General features: G+C 38.3%; 1 protein-coding gene across 2 annotated transcripts in view; it reads left to right on the top strand.

The window, feature by feature from the left end:
• SEMA5A (sema domain, seven thrombospondin repeats (type 1 and type 1-like), transmembrane domain (TM) and short cytoplasmic domain, (semaphorin) 5A) overlaps positions 1 to 23,310 on the top strand; it is a 312,698-nt gene that overhangs the window by 168,386 nt on the left and 121,002 nt on the right. The gene's annotated exons all lie outside the window — the stretch shown is intronic.

Here is a 23,310-nt window from a genome sequence, read left to right as displayed (position 1 = left end):
ACCACTAGTATAAACTTACGTGACTGTCAGGGAGGGAAACATACTGTGAATGGGAGCTATTGGTTGGGTTGAATTAGGTGTTTGAATGAAGTGAAGAATATTTAAATTCCAACAGAGAAGATTTCTGTGCTAGAGGGGAAATGCAAAATTGATTCTTATAGAAGTAAATTTTCCATTATCAAACTATACAATTATCTATTGCTTTTGCATTTTTAAATCTTACCAGGTCTATCAAGATCATTAAATCATAGAAGTTAGATTTTGACATCCCATCTTAATTTACACTGTAATGCATTTAGTTTTCTCATCTATAAAGGGGGATGATAATGGTACCTCCATCAGGGTTATTATGAGGATTACTTGACACTTATGAAGTGGCTTTAATTGTACCTAGAAGTTCTCCACTCATGTTAATGAATATTATCAATAAGTAATCAGGTTAGGTTAATGAAAGAATTATTTAAATTATTTAGACACAGACAGGCACACATACACACACTTATTTATTTTTTAAACTTCACATTTCTTAGTATCTTCTTACTAACCCAAGGTTCCAGATAAGACAAAGTTTATCACCTTGTCCTGGAGAAATCTCCTCCAAATCTGACTAGACTGAGTCCAGGCTGATGTTCATTGACTGGGAGCCACTCCAGGGCTCTCGGGCCAACCTGAGGGAGAGTTCCTGAAGTGAGCGCTGGGTTTCTGAGCAACCACGACGTTCACCCAGCCTGGAATGCCTCTCACATGTTCCTTTCTGCCCAGAGTCTAGAGAGGTGCGATTGTATTCAGGGTGAGTGGGCATCTCTAAGACCACTCATGATTAAAGGCTCCCTGGGAGGATTCCTAGGCCTCAGGGTACAGACATGCTCATGGCTGTGCTTATTACAGTGGAGGATATGGAGCCAAATCAGCTGAGGGAAAAGGCTCCTGAGGGAGGTTAGTGGAAACCTGGTGCAAATTTCCTGGGGTCCACTCCCAGTGGGTCACTCGGGGTGGGTGTAGTTCCTCCTGCAACAAGTTGTGACCTGCATGTGAATTGCTGTCTACCAGGGAGGCTCATCAGACTCAGTGCCCAGGGTTTTGTTGAGGACAGGTCACATACTAGTAGACACCCTCCCCTTGGACCGTACTAAAATTCCAGACTCCTTGAAGGCAAGCAGGTTTCAGCATGGACCACGTTGTGACATACACAATTTAGGTATGGTGAGTCATTCTTAACGGAGAATGGTGAATGCCATGCTCCCAGATATCAGCTAAGGGCCACCTTCGCCAGGAGGCCATCAGCCCTGGTATGCTGATTCTTCTCTGTACAGTATTTATTAAAAGGGGACTGGAGTTCATTATACGGAATTTAATAGCACTGGTTGCCTGAGTCAGGAAAAACCATTAGAACTAATTCTTATTTTTTTGCCCATGTCGATTTATTAAATTTTGATAATGTATTAGTAGAAGTAGAGAGTATAAGTTGAAAAATCTTATAAAATTTATAGAAACCTTAAGGTCACAGTGTATTATTACAAAATCTTACATTCTGTGTTTTCTTTGCCTTTTTTTGCTACTGTTATAAAGATTATAATTAAAATGTTTCTATTCTATTTTTGTGTTAACAAGTGTATTTTCATGGACATTATCTCTTTTGCGCTCTCTAGCACCACTTTTTGGTAATTAGGGCACTCATTATTTTTTTCATACTTCCAAAGGAGCAAACTAACTTGACAGGGTTAGCCAATTTGCCCAAGGTTGCATAGCTAATAAAAACAAAGCCAGTACGAAAATGGTATTGTTGTATTCTTTTATGAATTCCACAGCCATCTTTAATGTCTTGTTATTGAATCAGAATAGAGTCACACCTCCAACACAATAGATTATTATCATTAATATATATTTTTAGTCCTTCTATGCCTATAGAAGATAGTATTACATTTTCTCTCATATGTTTTCCACCTGTCTATCTCCTCTCCCCCATCTGCCACCAAGGTGTCTCTGATTGTGGTGGGGATTCTATTCCAGGTAATTGTTGTAGGTGAAAACTTGGGGTGATTTAATGTGCATAAGGCTCTCAGCTCTCCACCCAATAGTTGTTCTCTCTGTGTAGTCCCCTCCCCATATGGCCTGTCATGTTCCAGGGGATGCATTTCTGGTAGTTTCTTTAGTGTAAGGATCTAATCTTATAACCTGGAGGGGGAAAAATAGTGTTTTTGCTTAGCATCCCAGGAGATAATTGTATGATGCAAGTGTTGTGCGCCTTACCAGCTTATTTATCATGAAATTGTCATCAGTTCTAAAACAAATTGAAATATACCTACTTCAAACATAAATTAATATGTTTAAAACAGAGTTTAATATAAATTATCCCCTAATTATTAAGCAATTACAAATCAAATAGTTGGTGCTGATCATCTATATACAAGATAGCATTTTAAAAATTCATGATAAATTACAGCAATCTGTTGAAGTGTTGAAGGTGATTATTTATAAAGTCTGATGTAAATGAAATTTGCCAGCATGGAAGGAAAATAAATTCTTTATTAACATGTAGTTATCTATTTCTCTCACTTCTAGATTCAATGTGTTCTACCTCTGCATCAACTCTTATTGCCTGGGGGTAGGGGGGAGTGATATTTCTTAGGGTGGCATTTTTAGTTCATCATTCAAGTTTTTGAAATTCTAGCTCAGTGTTATCACATTACCATTGACTGACAAATTCTGAAGTTTATTGCAAAAAGGCATAAAAAGTAAGCTTTATATTTCCTTTCCTTAGGGTTTCATGACCTCATATACTGTGTTTTTCTCAATAAATGGGTGATCTTATCGCCGTTTGTTTAATAATCACCCTTTCAGACTGAATTGTTGGTACATTTTCCACACAAAGAAAATGTTTGCAAATTCTTTCTCTAGGTTTCTAACCTCAGACTGGCTCAGCATTTTTATCAATGATTCAGGTTAGGATTTAAGGATTTGCTGAAAATCTTGGTGGATAGATGACTGACAGTTTTTGGGTTCACTAGCTCTGAACAGGTGAAATCTATCAATATAATATTTTCAAGAGCAAATAATCAGCTTTGCAATTGGAGCTAAATCCATCAACAATAAAAAATAACAAGACTCAAGCATGTTAATCAAGAATGGGAAATAGAATAGGTGTATCAGAAAACACAGCTCAACAGATTTAGATGGCTCTAAAAAACGTAATCATCTTTTCCAGTAATCAATATTATGATACTGAATGTAGTGTCTAGCTTTTTCTAACTAATCTTATCTTTGAAGTATTACACTTTTTTCATGCTATACTCTTAAAACAACTTTTTATTATGGAAAATTTCAAACATAGACCAAGGTAAAGAGAATATGTGATTAAATTTATCGATATTTTTACAAATTTTGTTTTATCTGTTATCTTAACTACTTCCCAGGGCACATACCAGCACCAGTTATTCTGAAGCAAATCTCAGACAACATGACATATCATCTTTTGATGTTTTAGTTGAATTCTATCCTTTTGAGTTATGCCAGTCGCAGAAAAGAGAGAAGAAAGGCACCAGAAGAGCCTGATGAATCCGATATCATGCCATCTGAGAAACTAGCAAAGGAACTTGGGCACACTAGCCTACAGAGGAGAAGATCCAGGCGGACAATGCAGGGGTTCATAAACAAAAGGAACAAGAATGTGGAAGAAAATTAAGAATTTATGTGTCTCCAAGGTGTAGCCGAACCAGAACTAAAGGGTAATAGCTATGGGGTGGTAGATGTCAGCTCAGTTTCAGAAAAAGCTTCATAAAGTCAATTGGACCAAAGATTCAATTGTCACAAGGAATTGATGTTTTCAACCAACTGGATTTACTAAGCAGACCTGACAACAGCTTGTCAGTGTGATATACTGAGGAAGGTAGAAAGGGTTTAGGTCAGATTTGATGTCACATGGCTCTCTCCAAACCAAAGAACCTATGAAGTATGCTTGGATTCTTAGCTCAGCCTCTTCTTCTTAGTACATACAAAAGGAGAATTTATTTTTTCTGAATTTGACAGCCATGTACGAGCTTCATTCTACTGTTTGTAGTCTGGGCACCTAGGGCTGTGACAAGATCCTAGTGTTTTGAGCCAGTAACCTAGTTTCTCACCTTGATTTTGCCACTAGCTGGGCAGAGCTCAGTGAGGTGTTTACCCTCAACCTGAACCTTAGGCTCCTGATCTGTAAAACAGGAATTTTAAGGAGTTTTCTGAGAATTAAGTAAGGGATCATAATTCAAGTCTCCCTCCTTTATTCTCTCTTCAGTGAAGTACTTGGTAATAGATGCTTGAAGTTATTGTTCAATTGTCCAGAACATGTTAATATCATTATGGAAAATTTCAAACATAGACTCTGAACCAGGGCTACAAAGATGAGGTACACATGGTCTTTCCAGAACAGTGTAGAATTTGGGGGGCATTTTGGGCTGGATCAAATTTTCCTCATTACTCTAGGACCGTGGTCGGCAAACTGCGGCTCGCAAGCCATCTGTGGCTTTTTGGCCCCTTGAGTGTGGCTCTTCCTAAGCCTTATGAGTACCCTAATTAAGTTAATAACAATGTACCTACCTATATAGTTTAAGTTTAAAAAATTTGGCTCTCAAAAGAAATTTCAATCGTTGTACTGTTGATATTTGGCTCTGTTGACTAATGAGTTTGCCGACCACAGCTTAGGAGAAATAGAATATTCTTAATTTAACCATGCTTGCTGCTTCCCATTGAAAGAGAATAATTGCAATCATTTCATTGCTATCATCTTCCTACATTCTTATAGGGTGGAAGAAATTGTTTTAAAGATAAAATATTTTTCTAGGACTGTCATAAGAGGCCTGATAAAAGTTTCCAGTGTAGCCTAAAATTACACTAACAAATAATGGCTTATTCAGCCAAGCAATTACATCATTATATTGATAAAAACTTTGTAAATGTGTGGCCATCATCTATGGAACCATAGCCTTGAGAAATTGTCACAAATAACAGGATGTCCCCCCCTCCCCCAATCATATGTTACTAGTCATCCTCTTTACTATATTAATAGTATTTATAAGAAGAGGGATGGGATGCCAACAGATTCTACTTATAGGATACCTGGGAAGTACAGAAACCCTCTTGTGCTTTGAAATACGCCCTGGCTAACTGACATCTCACAAAACTGCTATCAGAAACATCAAAACAACACCCAAAACTGGACAAGACGGTTCTCTCCTTGGAATCATCAACCTGCTTTCAGAGACTTGCACCAAAAATCCATGTTAACCTAAAATGCCCTCGGGGCAGATGCAGAGCCAGTGACATTTGGAGAGCACAGCGTGGAACTGAGCACTGACGCCCTTTGTTCATGAACAGGTTGGGAAATGTGAGATAAATGGATTTTTTGTGATAGTGGGAGACCATGTGGGAGAGGCTTAGAAGGAGGGGTTGCTGGGGGGCAAGGAATGTTAAAACTTTAGCAATTCCTCTTTGGTCTTCCTCCGCAAAATTCTGCCCTTTTCCTTCCAGCATTTTTCAAATGCCAGGCCCTCAACATGAAAACACGGCGCGCCAGCCCCGTGCCTGACATTCCCCTGGAGCGCGTGGTGAGGAGCTGGCCAGTGCTCGCTGCCCCTGCGTCCGGAGCCCAGACATTCATTGTGGGTAGAACCCAGTCCTGGGATGGTCTGAATGGCAGCCGAGGGGGCAGCTCCCTTGAACTTGGTTCGACATAAGCCAGAATGCCCATGTTAATTAATTGCCTCCTTCTCACCCAATGGTAACAGAAGGGATCCCCTCCCATGAGGTAATGGAGATCGCTGAACACAAGACATTCAACACTGGACAGATGTGATGGCAGCCGTTTGTCATGTATACTCACAGCTGGGGAAGGAGGACACCACGCAACAAGCAGGGCCCCATGGGGAACAGAGGGAACAAGCAGGGATGTGGGAGGCAGGTTGTGTAGGGTGCCCCTGGGTTCCCGAGGGAGGATGTAGCTGGCTCATGTGAATAATTGCAGGGGCTGGCAGAGAACTGGAGCCAATACTCAGTGATGAGTGGGAACAGCACCTGGTCCTGTGACCCAGCAAGGTTGTTGGGCTCAGGGACCTTATTCATGGGGACAGAGCAGGGAGGGGAATGTGCAATTAGGCCATCTGAGACCCCTAGAGTGTCCCCCAGGTCTCCAGCAGCACATTATAGTGGGCCTTGACTGAAAAAGAAAGAAAAGAAAAAAAAATGCACTCATTTGTAGTCAAAACACACCACTTGCTCATTGTTTGTCACTTGGCTCACATTCCATTCCTAAATATTGAAGTCTCTGTACATTATAGAAAAGAATCCCCAGAATAATATTAGAAGATATTTCAAATCAAAGACAATTCTTATCCCGACCGGTGTGGCTCAGTGGTTGAGCATCAACCTATGAACCTGGAGTCCATGCTTCAATTCCTGGTGCGGGCACATGCCCAGGTTGTGAATTGATATCCAGTAGGAGGTGTGCAGGAGGCAGTTGATCAATGATTCTTTCTCATCATTGATGTTTCTATCCTTCTCTCTGTCTCCCTTCCTCTCTGAAATCAATAAAAATATATTTTTTAAAAAAACGACAATTCTTAGCCACCTTTTTGGAACTCAAAAGAAGGGATACAGAATTACTTAGTAGATAAAGGATTTTTGGCTCCACACCATTCTCTCTTACTTCACCCCAAAACCTCAGAATAGCAAGTGACTTAGATAGGGACCAATGTTCTTTGTTATTTCTGCTATTAAAGAGCTATAGTCATTAGTGAGAGGAAGATAGCTTTCTGCAAATGGGATATACAAAATCGTAAAACTAGAGATGGTTTTCCTGTTTTGTGTTTTCATCCTTGGGCACCAGGTCCACTGAGGAAACCCTGAACATTATCCACATAGTTACAGGGAGGATGTCACACTCTCACCAGCCGGGAGCCTCAAAGCTGAGAACCTTAGGATATTTTCTAGCCAAGTGACTCATTCGACATCAATTTTGACTATTTCCTTATAAAATGGTTCCCTGAATGTATGGCTACATTTGAATTTTAAGTACTTAGAAGATTATTCTGGGATTTGCTTTGAACAATATTGAAACAAAATGTAAACTGGGAGGTTAAGTGCTTCAACGCTTTCTTCTTTATCATTGCCGCCACCTTGCCTTCTAGCACACCCCTTTCCCTCTCCTCCCTTGCTCTCTCTTACCTTCTTTCCCTCCTTCACTGCCCATGCCTTTATTCCTGCTGCACAAGTCCAGTTCATTTTGGCTTATGGAAATGTGTTGGGCAAATGTGCACTGTTTAAACAGGAAGTAACAGACTTAAACTAAAAGGAAAGTGGTCTATTTTAATGCTGTGTTTTATTCTCTTCCAATCTTGCAACAGGATCCCCCCAAATAGACTTGAATTTCAGTTTGTTTACATCTTTCATTACAGACCATATTTCCTAAAAAGAAACTAGGCACTAAGCCACCATTCCAGAGTTTCCAATCCTAAAATTAGCTTAAAGACAACAACAAAAATAGATTTACAAGCTAAATTCACTTCTTATCAATCTCTGCTGGATAATTAGGGAGATGGTAGGATACAAGTGCTCTGATGTCACCAGGGAATCTGGAGGACAAAGTGAAAAAGCAGGGGCAGTTTTATTCTTTTCCTTGTCCGATCTGTTTCTATTTACAGCACTTCTGACATCAGATGGGCGTGTTTTCCCAAACCAGTCAATTATCCAACTCTGCACGTTAACCAGGTGTCTTACAGTTTCATTCAGTCTGACACTATCTGTAGTTTCTTCGACCCCACAGGTTAAGGAATCAGTCCCACAAGGCTGGTGATTCCCACTTCAGACACCAATCACAAATCCAGATTGTCACCTGTATTTCTGACTAACTGGCTATATATCAAGGCTCCCCTACCCCCCCTCAGATTCAAAAATTCTCTAGACCAGCTCACAGAACTCAAGGAAACACTTTACTTACATTTACCAGTTTATTATAAAGGATGTGACTCAGGGACACCCAAATGGAAGAGATGCACAGGGCAAGGGTATGGGGAGGGGCGTGTGTGGCAAAGCATCCTATTCTCTCCTGGTGTCCACCCTCCCAGCACCTCAGTATGTTCACCAACCTGGAACCCCTTCATTTAGGTATTTTAATGGGTGCTTTATTCCATCAGCATGATTAATTAAATTATTGGACATGGATGATTGACCTCAATCTGCAATCCCTCTTCCCTTCTTGGAGGCCCAGGGGTGGGGCTGTAAGTGCCAACACTCTACCTTATGCGGTTGCTTCCCCTGGCAACCAGCCCTCATCCTGAAGCTGTTTTTGGAGTTCACCAAGAGTCACCTCATCAGCATAAACTCTGGTGTGATTGAAAGGAGCTTGTTTTGAATAACAAGTTTTAAGAGTTTCAGAGCTCTATGTTAGGAACTGAGGGTGGAGGAGTATATATTTTTCACTGTATCACACATTGATAAGAACTTTCCAATGATTCATTAATGAACATTCCTTAATGTTTGTTCCAGCTTTCTCCAAATATTGCAAAATCTGTTAATACTCTGAACAGATTTTTTTTTCTGGCAGACATCTGTATCTTCTTACCCGCTACTGACTGAATGGATTTAGCTTTTCCTTAGGTGTTTATAGGAAATTCTATTTTCAAATCTCCCCCAAAGCAAAGAACAATTTCTCCTCAACACAAGTGGAAATATTAGGTACTGTGAACTCTTTCAGACTATTACAAACAAACTTTTGCCCAGTAACTGCTTGCACTTCTTCCTTCCATTGTAGCTGTACAGTAAGTAATTCCCTCCTCTCTACTAACCTGAGAGGTCAACCATGGTCTGAAAATATTAAATAGAAAATTCTAGAATTAACAATTTAATTTTAAAATTACATTCTGTTCTGAGTAGAGTGATGAAATCTCTCCCCATCCCACTCCATCCTGTCTGGGTCATGACCCATTCCTTTGTTTATCATCTGAATGATGTAGGAGGTATATGCTACCTGCCTATTTGTCACTTAGTCACCTTGGTTATCAGATTGACTGCCCTATATAGCAGTTTCAAGTAACCCTGATAGTAGCCTAACTCTATATCATAATGCCTATATCATTCACCTCATATCTTCTCACTCATTGTATCATCTCACATCATCACAGAAGCGAGAGTACTGGACAATAAGAGATTTTGTTCATTGAGAGAGAGAGAGACCATATTCACATACTTTTATTACAACATATTGTTATAATTGTTCAACTTTTTTAGTTATTGTTAATCACTTACTGTGCCTAATTTATAAATCAAATGCTATCCTGGGTATGTATGGATAGGAAGAACATAATATAAATAGGTTTTAGACATCCACTAAGGCTCTAGAAATGAATGGGTTATGTCTCCAAGGATAAGTGGGAACTACTTTATTCCCAAGTTAAAAACAGATACTTGAAGGGTTAGAATGGGTTAAAAAGGATTTTATTTAAATAATTGAAATCATTACATTGTTAACTTTGCAGGCTTTGTATGTGCAGGCTCTGTATTAAATCCATGGATAAATTCTTCTTAGTACTCTCCATGACCCTTTGAGGTTGTTGCTATTTATTATTTTCATTAAACAATGAGGATTTTTTTTAACATATATACAGAATTTACAATAGAAACCAAGAACTGGTAATAACTGGTTTGTCTAGTGAGTTACAGAAATGATGGCATAGCTCTGCAGTGAACAACAATAGGACCATTAGCTGAGTTCAGTAAAACAGTATTTCCTGGATGGCCTCTCCATGCCAAGTTCATGATGTGCAGAAGATTGATGAGCCCAATGAACACTATGAGCTTGGCCTTTGCTCTCATGATCAAGATATTTATGAAGTTTGTAGAACATCAGGAGATTGTGTTATAATGTAAGCCAGAATAGAGGATATGAAATTACATAGACAGCATAATCACAGTCGAGGAAAATGTGGGCTTGAATCAGAAAGAACAACCACATTTTCCTTCCAGATAGGGAGCAGGAAGAGGCAAGTCACCTGTCTGTAATCTAGTCCTATGTGTATCTGGTAATCACCATAGTGTTGTCTGTATCTATGATTTTTTTCTTTCAATCCCTTCACCTTTTTCTCCCAGCCCCACTGCCCTCTTCTCCTCTGACAGCTGTCAGTCTGCTTTCTATCTGAGTCTGTTCCTATTTTGTTAGTTTATTTTGTTCATTAGAGTCCACATATAAGTGAAATCATATGGTACTTGTCTTTCTCTGACTGGCTTATTTCACCTAGCATAATGCTCTCCAGGAATAATGAGGGGGAGAGAGAAATGAAAAGATTCAACTAAATTACATAGCCAGGATTCAGGCAGCTCTCCATATACCCGGTTAGACCCAAGAGTGGTTGGAGCAGGATTCTCATTGTCTTTTACAAATGAGGAGAGAGGGACCTGATGATGTTAATGACTTGGCCTTTGACCCTGAAAGTGGAGAAGACAGACTGACACACAAACCTGCTGTCTGTCCCTTCCTCCTTGATTAGCAGCATGCCTGCTTGGCTATTAGTCTCCATTACATAACATGACACCATCTCTGAGACTAAGTTTGATCAATACATTTTTAATCCAATATTCAGGATTTTTATTGGGTTGTAAAACTTTGGTTCACTGAGCCTTCTAATTTGAGAACTAAAATGAATATATAGAAGTAAACTTCAAACTAGCATTTTGAGAACCTATTTGAAGGGAAGAGAGGAAGACTTGTAACTTCTTTAGAGATTCTTTTCAAGCCAGAATGAGCATTTCTATTTTATTTAGCAACACGACATTTGACAACTCTTCTCCCCCATGTTCATTCTCAGCCAATTTTCAGTGTTTAGTCTAAATGAGGCTTCAGCAGATACACCCTCTGGGTGCCGGCAGTTGCTGGTGGGGAGCAGTGATATCACCCTGACCTACTCTGACCTTTTGCTGGACTTCTCTTCACCTCCTGGGGCCTCTGCTGTGTACAGATATGTCTCATTCTGTTCCTTCTTTTTTTTAAATTTATATTTTTTTTATTGATTTCAGAGAGGCAGGGAGAGATAGAAACATCAGTGGTAAGAGAGAGTCATTGATGGGCTGCCTCCTGCACACCCCCTACTGGGGATCAAGCCCTCAACCTGGGCATGTGCCCTGACTGGTAATCGAATGGTGACATTCTGGTTTATAGGTAAATATTTGTTGAATAAGTTTACAACTAATCCAAGTTAAGATGGATTACATGCCATAGACATATGAGTAATAGTTAGCATCACCTGTCTCCTTAGCATAGAACCAATTAAAATGATTATATAGGGGTGACATAGGGTTTCTATCCAATTTCATATATCATGAGTTTGTTAATATTAAACACAGATGAGCCTCAATGGCTGTGTTAAGTGGTGTTAGGCATCAAAGGAGAAACTTTGTCATCTAGGGGTATTATGCAATAATAATTTTATCTCTGATGTAGTTGCAATATAGAAACTATTTCATAATGCTAAGAGTTTCTCCTGAGACACATCATTATTTAAAGGAAAAGCAGAAATTGGCAGAGATGGCCTAGGGATCAAATCTCTTGGAAATACCCAGGGTGCGATATCTAGAAAAGGTGGAAGTCTGAGATTTTGTAGATCACGTATGGACTGGCTGCATCCATTAAAAAATTTTTAAATTTATTTGAGAGGGAGAGAGCTAGAAAGAGAGATTGACTTATTGTTCCATTTATTTTCCATTCATTGATTGCTTCATGTATGTACCCTGACCAGGGATCTAACCCACAACCTTGATGTACTAATGACACTCCAACCAATTAAGCTCACCAGCCAGGGCTGATGCATTCATTTTTTTTAATAGACTCAATTAAAATTGGGTAATTAAAACTTATGTGTTGGTTGAGTCACCTAGTTTGTATATTAGTATAAACACAAATCTAACCAATTAGAAATGACATTTGTCAAAACACCATAGAAGGTAAACCAATCAAAGTGGTTATAAATAGACTGATGAGGTCTCTGCATATGCAAAGAGAAATGATGAACTCACTGGGACAGAGATAGTTCTCATAACCAGAAATCACTTCTAAATTAAAAAGCAATTAAATATTTTATAATTGCTATTTGAATGTTTGTGGCTTGATTTTCACAGCTACAACAATCCTAAGAAAATAATTATGAGACCTAATGATCCATCATCACAATCCATTAAATCGGTTGGCCTTGAGTGAAAGTATATGTAGATGTGTACGGGGGAAAAGTTATTCTATTTGGAGAAATAAAGAAGAAAAAGCAGCTTCTCAATTATCCATCCTAATCAGATCTCTAGGCTTTAGGAAATGAGGGCATGACTGTTAGCATTACTTATTTCAGAGATGTTAGAGCTCCTGTAGGGTTTGACTGTCCTTAAAAGTACAAGTTTTTCCACAGCTTGTATGGTGGCTTCAGGAGATATGTTTGTTTTCCCCCTTTAATACTGGCATTTTTGTCAGCCTGTGACCATTTAGGAAGACACTAAGAGGACAGCAGGGGGAATTGTAGACCATTTTGGGACAAGGAAGAGTGACATGCTGGGAGAGACCAGATAGGCTGGCTCCTGGCCAGTGTAAGAACCCAGAGTGCACCAGGCCCCTAGTCTGTCTTTTCCAGGCCTGGCTTCACCTCCTCATTGTCCCTTACACCTCCTCAGGGTGTCCCTGTGCTGTGCTGTGGGAGAAGGGGGTTAGATGGTCCCCTTATTCCAGGTGAGGTGGGGTGGTGGGGAGACCTGTATTCGAATCCAGAGTCATCCACTTAATAGCTTGGTGACCTTTGGTGAGGTATTTACCTTTCTACCTACTATGTAGGATGAATTTAATACCAGTGCCTGATTTGCAGGGCTATTGGGAGGGCAGAGAGTGTAGTGGTGGGCAGAAGAGCACCAGCCATCTTTTCCCACCAATAATTCTGGGATGTTTCCCCCGATATATCTTCCTGACAGCTTTTTTAAGGTGTGTGACTCTCATACCTTGTCTGATTTCTTGTTCCTGTTGCTGCATTGCTCCTGTATGTACCAGTCACTCTTGGAACAGTATATCAGCTCCAGATGACTGATCGCTTTCTGCCAGCCTCCTTGATCTGTTGTGCCTGGTTGATCTCACTCTGCTCATCTGAAAGGTGGGCAGTAGTGGTTACATTCAGAATCGAAACGTGAAAAATCAGTCTGACCCGACTTGTTCACTAAAAACAGCATTAAATTTCCTCTGTTGATATTGAGAATTATAGTTGAGACCCAACCAAATATACCTGAAACTCTAGTGTCAATTCTGAATTTGGTGGTTAAGAGACTAAATAAATATTTAGTTTGTAATAGCTAGCTTCTTTTTCAAAATTTTATCTGTGGTCGGCAAACCGCGGCTCGTGAGCCACATGTGGCTCTTTGGCCCCTTGAGTGTGGCTCTTCCACAAAATACCGATTGAAACTTCGTGGCCCATGTGCAGAAGTCGGTATTTTGTGGAATAGCCACACTCAAGGGGCCAAAGAGCCACATGTGGCTCACGAGCCGCGGTTTGCCGACCACAGATCTAAGGGAAATATAAACCTAACAGATAGGAAAAAATTAATTTTTCTATTCTATTTTTCTTATTTTTTTCCACTTATAAATTTCAACTTCTTTAACTTTGCTAAGTGTCCTCTAAGTCAAGTACCTCTAATTTTTTCATTTGTTCCTGTCATATTTCTTTTACATCATCCCATTTGTTTGACTTAGGGCACAGAATTCCAAGCAAATAAGACATTATCATTAGACTTTGATAAAGATGTTCCTTTGATAAAGAACTGTGAGTTCTTAAAATGTTAGCACAACCTTTCATGTGATTAATATGGTTTGTTCTTTCTTCGGTTGGTTTTGAAACAACAAAATTTACAACCAAGGTACTAAAGTATGTTTGATTCAAAAGAGTGATGATAAAAATACCCTAGGAATTTTTTTGTCAACTGTTTCCTTTTTGGAAATAAATTTATTGTCCTATTATGTTTTTCTTCAAACGGTATAGCAAAGGTAGTTTATTTTTCTGGGACTGGAGTTACTATGGGGATGGAAGTAAGGCAGTCCACAGTTGTGTACAGCCTGCACTCTAAAGCCAGACAAACGAGGGGAATTATTATCTTATTATAGATAAGACAGACTTGAGCTACTGATATCCACCCAATAGTCGAGTCAGGTGTGTGGGTGTCTCCTTCCCATGCACCTATGGTGCTCTTCCCACTGCTAATAGCTGGTTACCCATCCCCTGTCATTCTATTGTCCCTGCTTATTTCAGCTCAATATCTGACTGCTGGTTGCCTGCAATCAGTCTCCTATCCATCCTTATTATGTCCCCAGAGAGATCTTTCTCCATTACTAATCTCACCACACAAACATCTTGCTTAACATCTTATTCATAACTTTTCTTTAGTTCATGAACAAAGTCTGAACTCCTTGGCAGGATTGGTGATGCCAGTTCTGAGCTGCATGCCAACCTGTAAAGCCATCTTCCTCTTCATTCCCTATCTCAGTTCCTCAAACAGATATGCTTTCTTTCTATTCCAGGTGTTTGCACGGGCTAATTCCTTTGCTTTTCATGAACACTCACCCCTCCATTCACTCATCAGTTCTTTGACAATCTGGCTCAAGCCTCAACTCATCCCCAGCCACATGTAGGCCCCTTCAATACTCCCCAAATCACAGAGTGGCTCCCTCTGAGAGCTCTCTGATATGAGGGACTACGAACTCAGATATTTGGCAGGAACTGGAGGTGAAGTTTTCTATCTGATGACATAAAAATCATTTGTGTGTGTGTGTTTGTACATGTGTGCATGACTCATGTGTACATATGCCTGTATTAGTTTTCTGTAGCTGCTGTAACTAATTACCAATAATTTTGCTGACTTAACGCAAACACATTTATTATCTCACAGTTCTAGAGCCAGGAGTCCAAAATGATTCTGTGTAACTAAAATCAAGGTGTCTCCTGGGCCTCCCCCCTCTCTCCCTCTCTCTCTCTCTCTCTCCCTCCCTCCCTCCTTTCCTCCTTCCCTCCCTCCTTCCCTCCCTCCCTTTCCACTTAGATTTTGTTCTTTGCCTCTTCTAGAGTCTGGTGGCTGAGGCTTTCCTAGATTTGTGGCTGCACCATTCTCATCTCTGCCTCCGTGATCACATTACCTTCCCCTCTGTGTGTGTCACTCCTTCTGTTTCCCTTTATAAGGATACATTTCATGATTATGTATAATCCAGGCTAATTTTCCCACTCAAGATCCATAATCACATCTGCAAAGTCCCTTTTGCCTATAGGTAACACTCACAGGTCCCAGGAAACAGGATGTGATTATCTTTTGCAGGGGTCATTATTCAGCCTGCCACAATGGCCCACCCCAGACATACACAGTTTGTGTTTCTGGATACTACTCAGAGCCATAGAGCCAAATAATTGACTTCAAAATCAAATTCCTTTGCAGGAACTTGGGTAAAGTTGCAAGATCTGGCAATTACTTGTCAGCTCTGTCTAATCACATATCAGAAGAGTTGCTAAGAATATATGAAAGGTGTGTGTGGGAGGGAGAGGCTGAGTGAAGTGCACCTCCATTTATTGTAAATTATAACAAAAATATAAATTTTCAGTCAAAATGTCTTAAATATTATATATATATATCATAAAGTCACTAGCTCTTATTCTCATACTTAACACTTTTTTACTTGTTCACGAGATAGAGTGCTTTTTCATTGAAGAGTTTAGGAAGGATAATATTTTAGGACTTGCCCCTGGCATATAAATAAATTGATTATACTGTAGAAGAGAGAAATGCTTTGAAAAAACAAGTGGCAAAATCACAGATGGATGTTTAATGTTAAATTATGTATTTGCTTTAATAAATTCAAGCAGCTATTCCTAACATAACAAGACTGTTAAATATTAACTGAGAAATGAATATATCAATAACATTCATTAAATCCACATTTAATATTGTGATATTGTAAATAATGCTTCTTGAGCAGAAGTATATCATTTTGTTATACATTTTATTTAAAATAGGAGAGAAATGTAACTGCCCAAATGTACACTAGAAAACAAATTTTAATGTTTATTTCTCTCAGCTGCAAGCAAAAATTTATGGAAATAATACTGATAAGGCTCATAAAAGGCTTTTCAATATATCTTGTGATCTGGCAAATAGCTCAATATGTTCTGAAGTTGGAAGTAAAGTTAATCTTGGTAGCGGTAAGATGAATCTCAGGAATCAAGTGTTTATAACACAAATAGTAAACAAATTCTGAATGATCCTGAGAGTATAAAAACAAATCCTCTGTAAGCATCTATAATCTGAGCTTTATATGCTCTCCAGTGGTTCTAGCCCACACGTTCTAACTCAAAACTGTGGAGAAAAATCAGGTGTAAAGTGTTGTTTGTTTTTCATGAAGCTAGTTTCAGAAAAGTAGGAAATATTGATGGGAAAAACTAAAAACAAACACCCATATATTTGCATCTTTATTGGTTGTTAAGCTAACAGTTTGTATAGAATGTCTTCATTAGGATTTATCCAATATAAAGAATAATAGGACCAAGACTGATGACTCCAATTTAGGTGACCTTACACTCCAAACAAGAGAAATCTAACACACAATCACAAATAGGATAGTCCTCTTGAAGGTGTAAAAATATTCTATTAACCCCAATAAAATGAAATTTTAAGCCAGACAAAGAATTACAGGATTCCTGCATCTTCATTTGCATCTATGCTGTAGTTTCCGGAGTCCCTTTATACATTTGTTTCATGTGGCCTCAAAAGAGAAACCCTACTGCTTTCATGACCTATGATATGCAGTCTCTTTTGAACCCTTTAGCTATATTTCCAAATGAAATTTCATCATATTGGCTAGAAAACTCACTTCTGTTTTAGGGCCAGACTTGTTTCTCTTCATTTTCCCAATGGTCCTAGAATATGATTGCCAGGAGCCAAGTGCTCTGTGCAAGAAGAATACTACAGCTTGAGCTTTGTGAAGACATTTCCAAGGAAGCCTTCATTATGTCAAGTTGCTTGTCTGTAGAGTTGGTCAAGGTCCTAAGCATCCCATGCCAACATACTTCTCCTTATTCTTTCTTTCTCTTTTCTTTTTTGCAAGAGCTCATGTCATTCATTGTCCCATAAAGTCTTCAAATAGTCTTAATAAGCTCAGTTTAGTCAGATATGTTTCATGACATCCTATAATCAACTTATTCCTTTTGGAGTATCTCTTTGCATGTACAGAATAATTGTTACATCAGCTAAAATGTCTAATGTTAACTTGATTGGGTTATGTCTGTTTAGCTTCTAGAGAACATCTTGATTTCTGCTGAATATTACAGAGACTGTAATGTTTGAATGGCATCTCCTATGTTATTGTATGTTCTAAAAAGGAGAAAATGAAACACTCTTAGGAAATATTCAGTTAGTCAAGTCCTTGAGAATTCAGTCCATTCTGATGGCAACACTTCAATCCCATGCTTGACTGACTTTGAATTGAGTTCCTTCCATATTAATACTTTAGGAAATTTATGTTGAAAATAACCATTCCTCTAGTAATTGGACTTTTTCACTACATTTAGGCTAACAGATTGGACATTAAGCCACTTTTCAAACCAATCCACTTGGATCCATGAAAGTGATTTCTTTGAATCCTAGAGCAGCTGCTCTTAATAGCCTTACCTTCTCACATCACTTTCATTAATGGCAACATTTTTGAAGTGCAACAGTTGTTTGAAGCTTCCATGTCTGACGATTATCATTGAAAGTTATACCAGATCTTATAATGTCCTTTATATTGGATTCATTTCTGATGCCTTTTTTCCCATAAAATCATCCTAGTAGGGCACATCTATGTTCAGTAACAGGGTTATTAGCACTCATCTTCCATTATTTTGTTTTGCTCTACCCTTAGGTCTATTCCAAGTCCTTTGCACTGCTTATCAGACACATTTGGTCCCTTAAAACAGTAACTTGTCAAATATATTTCCTGGGATCTCAGGTTTCTAGAGGTGGTCAGGGATTTTATATGTATTATACATTTTAATATATTACTTCAAATAGAATTTACACTCATGTAGACCATACACAACATTATGAACACATTGGAAATCTTACTGAATTAACTGTTATTATAATATGACCTGGATTAATTGGTTCATTGTAGAGCCTGGGGTAAAGTGTCTTCTGTCATTTCTGATTATACCCCAAAGTAACTGAGATTCAAATGTGGGCTTCTTTATTACTACTCAATTTGTATAATCAGTGTTATTTCAAAAGTAGGCAAGAAAACAAAATGCAGAAATATTTACTGAGAGTCATGACTCGGCAGTTGTTGGTCTCACCTTTTTTAATGATGTTATCATTTTGCACTTAAAACATGACTTTAGTAAATACCATATTTACCTTCTTTTATATGAAATTATGCGGAAGAGTTTACTTAAAGAAATGAATCTATTGCTGAAAAAGTGTGGAAATCCCTGCTCCTACTCCGTCCTGCCCCTCATTAGAGTGAAGCCACTTTCATGGTTTCTCTTCACGCTTCAGGGCAAAGTGAAGTATTTGGAAAAGGAATCCTTGTAGGGAATTTACCATAGACGTGCAGCTCCTGGTGTGCTCACCAGCCACTCAAGGTCTCCAAAACCTCCCGTGCCCATTCCTCATGGGAGGTCCTCCAGTTCCAAGGCTGTGTGTGTACAGCATCCTGTACTCATTCATCAATTCAACAACTGTCTATTGAGTTCTTGTTGTATGTGAAGCACAGTTCTAGGTGCTGGGGACACACAAGTGAACCAAGAGGGCAAGATGCTACCCAAATGTAACTTGCCTCCTAGTGGGGTTGAGGAGGCAGATGTGGTCATGCACACATAACTGTATAGGCCACAGTGGGGAGATAACATGTGAGCAAAGACATGTAGAGAGCATGATGTTAGCTAGGTGGGTATCTGGGACAAGAGCGTTCCAGGAAGTGGGACTAGCTGGTGCATAGGCATGGGAACATGTCTGCATGGTCTGAGGATCACAAGGAACCCATGTCTCCAGGAGCAGAGTGTGGGTGTTGGGGTGGGGTACTGGGAAATGAGACAGAATGTAAGTGGTTGTAATGGCAGAAGTATGCAGGTGCATTTAGTTTGTACTACAAACTTTAGTTTGTAGGTCACCAATAAGAATGACATAGACTTGCCTCTATGTGACATGGACATAAATGCAAGTATATGGAAAATTAATATTAAAGTGAACAAGTACACTTCATATCCACCCAGAAATAATGGCAGAGAGGAAAGTTGGATGCATTCTTCCAGAGTGACTGAAGTCACTTTATGCCTTTCAGGGCATAGCATGCCATCGGATGTGCCACTTGTTTTAAACCAGTCACATGTGGCCATTAAAGGTAATTAGCAATGACACCTATCCTCAAGGATAGCTGGGTCGACACTTTATTCAAATTTCATAAAAACCACAATTATTTCAAGTTTCGACCTGTTTGTGTTTGCTTCCGTTTTGAACAAAGGTATGGGCTCACATTCCCTGGCAATTTGTTTATAATCGCCTCGACAATTTAACATTCTCCAGCGTGTCACAGAAATACATGACGTAAGACTATGAATGCAAACATATAAAACAAGCCCTCAGGTGGTTGTTAATTTTTGGCACCGTGTAATTAAACTAGGTTTTTAAAAATGTTATCTTTTGCCAGTATCTAATTAGCAAAGCCATCTGCTGCAAGAGTAGTGGCCCATCTGCCTAAGAATGTTGTTCTCTTCATTTTTATGAAAAGTATCTGCCTTTGCCGGTCCCTGTCTAATTAACTTCTCTCATGGCGGAATGTGATATACACAGCTTTGTTTATATACTTCTGAGAACTGTGGATTTATATGTATGTAACACATACATAAAAAGAGCCCATCATTTTTCTTTCCTGCGTCTGATTTGCTCCTGAGATCTCAGCTCAGCTTGTCATCACCCAAGCAGGTGTGCGTGTGTGGGGGAACAGCAAAGCATTTACTGTATCATGAAACACTAGGTGCTTCCTTAAGTGGTCAGGGTTTCTACAAATTAAAAATGACTTTCGTTAAACCTACTCCATTTCCATTTAGGTCTGTCTGTAGCACTGTTACTTCCTGAGAGTTGCTGATGTAGTTAGTTCCAGTTTATCACTGAATCTGAGATGACTGTGTCTACGCTAACAATGAAAATGGGCACCGTTGCATTCTTATGATCTTGTCTAGACTGATGAGAGACACTTACATTTTATTATAAGCTAATATTCGATTTGGGCAAATATTATCTATATGTCTGCTTTTCCTCCCATCAATCATTACCTAGCACAATGCCCTGCACTAGCTCAGTACCTACTGAATATTTATTGCACAAAAAAGAGAATGAATACATGTGCATAAAGCAAAATCTTTTTAAGAACGTGAAGACTACAGATGTTATTTGTGTGTATTTACAGACAAAAAGAATGCACCACAAACAGGAATCTTCATGTCTTTCATAATGTAGGTGTTTCAAATTCTTTGCCTACTGTGTATAGCTTTTGCCTGTCCAAGTAATTGCAGTATTACTGCTGTATATTTGCTATTGAAAAATAAAATGAATAAATGGATAATGGAATAGGGAATTAACATTCCTTTTCTCTACTGGGCTATTGCTATCATGCAATGGAAAAAGACAAGATAGGATAAAAATTAAAGATTAAAACAACTCAGACAAGTGGGAAATTAGATCATGAGTGTTGTATTGAGATCAGGAATGTAGAATGAAGAACAATTTTCCTTTTGACTATCACAGAGGTAGGTTTGGGTAGGTAGAAAAGTCTCTTAAAATGAAGTTAACCAGAAAGATAGCTTCATACATACAAATCCCAGTTGTGGGATTTGTTCCAAAATCATGATACATGAAAGAACAACTAAGAATCTCCATTGAAAATAGAGTAAGGAGGCTCGATTATAAATTTAATTGATTAGAACCAATCTGTGGAATGAAAAAAAGTTATGCCCAGGTTAAAACATAATCAAATTTATACAGAATGATGAGTAACTTTGAGAACTAAAATGTCCTACAGGAGAGTTGCATTGGTATCTATATTTCTCTCCAAAGAAAGTGGGTTTTTTGTTTGTTTGGTTGCTTATTTTTTTCCACAGTCATCACATGGGTAAAATCTAGTTTACTGAGGGAATCAACAAACACTATGGGATTAATCTGGGACACCCAATTTTTGGTCATTGTGGGGGAAAAAACACACTTCCAACTCCATTCTTTTCCATATTCTGTGATATCCTACAATATGGGTTCAGCTTTATAATAGATTGTTCAGTTCCACTGCTAATATAATTCCTCTTTATCCTATCCTTTATTCAGGTAGAAAGTGAGAAGTGAGTCAACAGAAAAGCTATACAGTCATGGTCTTTAATTAATTCTGAATTTGAATATTGATGGAAAGCTGATGATAGTATATGAAAATGTTTCAGGAAAGTAAATTTTGCTATTTTTAGAAACTTTCTTCAGAAAACTCTGTAAGATTTGTTCTATTTTCTGTTGGTCTGATAAACTTTTGTGAGTAGTTGCTTTTTCTTAGTCAACTGAGTAAAGTAATGAAATATTTTGAAATCTCTCATTCTTTTTTTCTATTACTTTCCCCTTCCAGTCGTTGGCCAGTATTTATCTTGAAAATGCAAAGGCTACTTGGCAATTAGGTGGACTTGGGAAGCTCTTTGTTTGCCATTTCGGCAGAATGATTTGAACAAGTTTGATGTCATTTGATAAATATTCTGTTCTTAACCCTGGGACTAACCCTGCTCCTCATAGCTCTATGTTTACTGAAGAAAGTATTGCTATTTCACTTTCAACACAATCGCTAGGCCACTGAGGGCCACTATAAATACCTCTTTATCTAAAACATTTCACTGTATAGAAGTTAATTTCTTTCTGTGATGTATAACACTAAATCCTCTTGGTATCACAGTTATAATGAGGTCTACTTTGCTAAGAGAATATATCATAGTGAATCAATTCTGTTTAGAGTTTAAGTAAGGGCAACGGCACGGGTATGTTTATTTAAATAAAAACAAGAATGAGCTTTTAGAAAGAGACCAAAGAAAGGAAAGGACCACTCAGAATGACAATAGTGAATTTATTTCCTCTGTGTTTCATGGGGACAGACAGTGATACAACTCTGCATGAAGCTCTTATCACTTCTGGAAGTGCCATCACTTTGCGTGAAAGTATTTGTCATGGTACCATGGAAATCAAGTCATTTGTTTGCATGAGGTGCTGATTAACTGTGACTTTATTGTTGCCATTAAACCTTATGAACAGGAAAACATCATAGAAAGAATAAATCTCTTATCAGATGTTGACACTGACAAATATCTTGAAGTCTGCACAAGGGTAACGCTGTAGTATTGTTTCTCTTTGAAAGGCACTGGAGTGTTCTCTCTAGAATACTTTCCTTATGGACTCATATTTGCCAAGTTAGATAAGTTATACAACTTGCAGTGTCTCATGTTTTAATCTTTGTTATGTCACATTCTTTGGAGGACAAGTAGACATTAGATAATGATGTTAGCATGACTTTGTTATTCTTCTAATTTTAGGAGAATTAGAAGAAAAACTTTTCTGGAAATAAGAGTGAAACCATTATTCTTCATAATACTTAACATTAGTTTAGTTTTAGCTAATTTTGAGTATTATTAAACATTAGCCCAAATTAACAAAAAAATGCCCCCTCACTTAGTTTTTTTTTCTGATAATGATTTAACCAGTTTTTCAGAAACCCCAAATTTTTCAGAAATTCAACTATAATATTAAGATAGAACATAATTATAACAACATGCATACAGATGAAGAAAACATTTTTACCCATGTTAGTTCACATTCCGCACAGTAATATAAAAGATAAACAACTCAGACGCTTACTTTTGTTCAAGAAATGATTCACAATGTCATCATAGAGGTTGTTAATGTTTGCAAGCACCATTTCCTCCTCTGAAATAAGCGCTGTATGTTATCTTAACTAATCACAGGTTCTGTTTGTGAGTTAGCGTCCTATGTGCAAGTAACTACGTCCACTTGATCAGGATGAGTTGGAGTTGAAAAGTCTGAGAAAAAAATATTTAAAAGTTGTGACTCTAAATATTTAGTCAGAGCTAAGAATAGTATGAAAATTACTGGTTTGTGCTTTTTGCAAGAGGTATTTATTTTATTGACTATTTACCAATTATATATGTACCTTGGGAGTAATGATATGCAAAATCTTCCTTGCTTCATTATCAATGAATATTGATAGATGACATGCTGTTA

This window comes from Myotis brandtii, unplaced genomic scaffold (genome assembly GCF_000412655.1).
Source record: "Myotis brandtii unplaced genomic scaffold, ASM41265v1 scaffold328, whole genome shotgun sequence".
Classification (NCBI taxonomy): domain Eukaryota; kingdom Metazoa; phylum Chordata; class Mammalia; order Chiroptera; family Vespertilionidae; genus Myotis; species Myotis brandtii.
The sequence above is the reverse complement of the archived record's forward strand: the minus strand, read 5'-3'. Positions and strand labels throughout refer to the sequence as shown.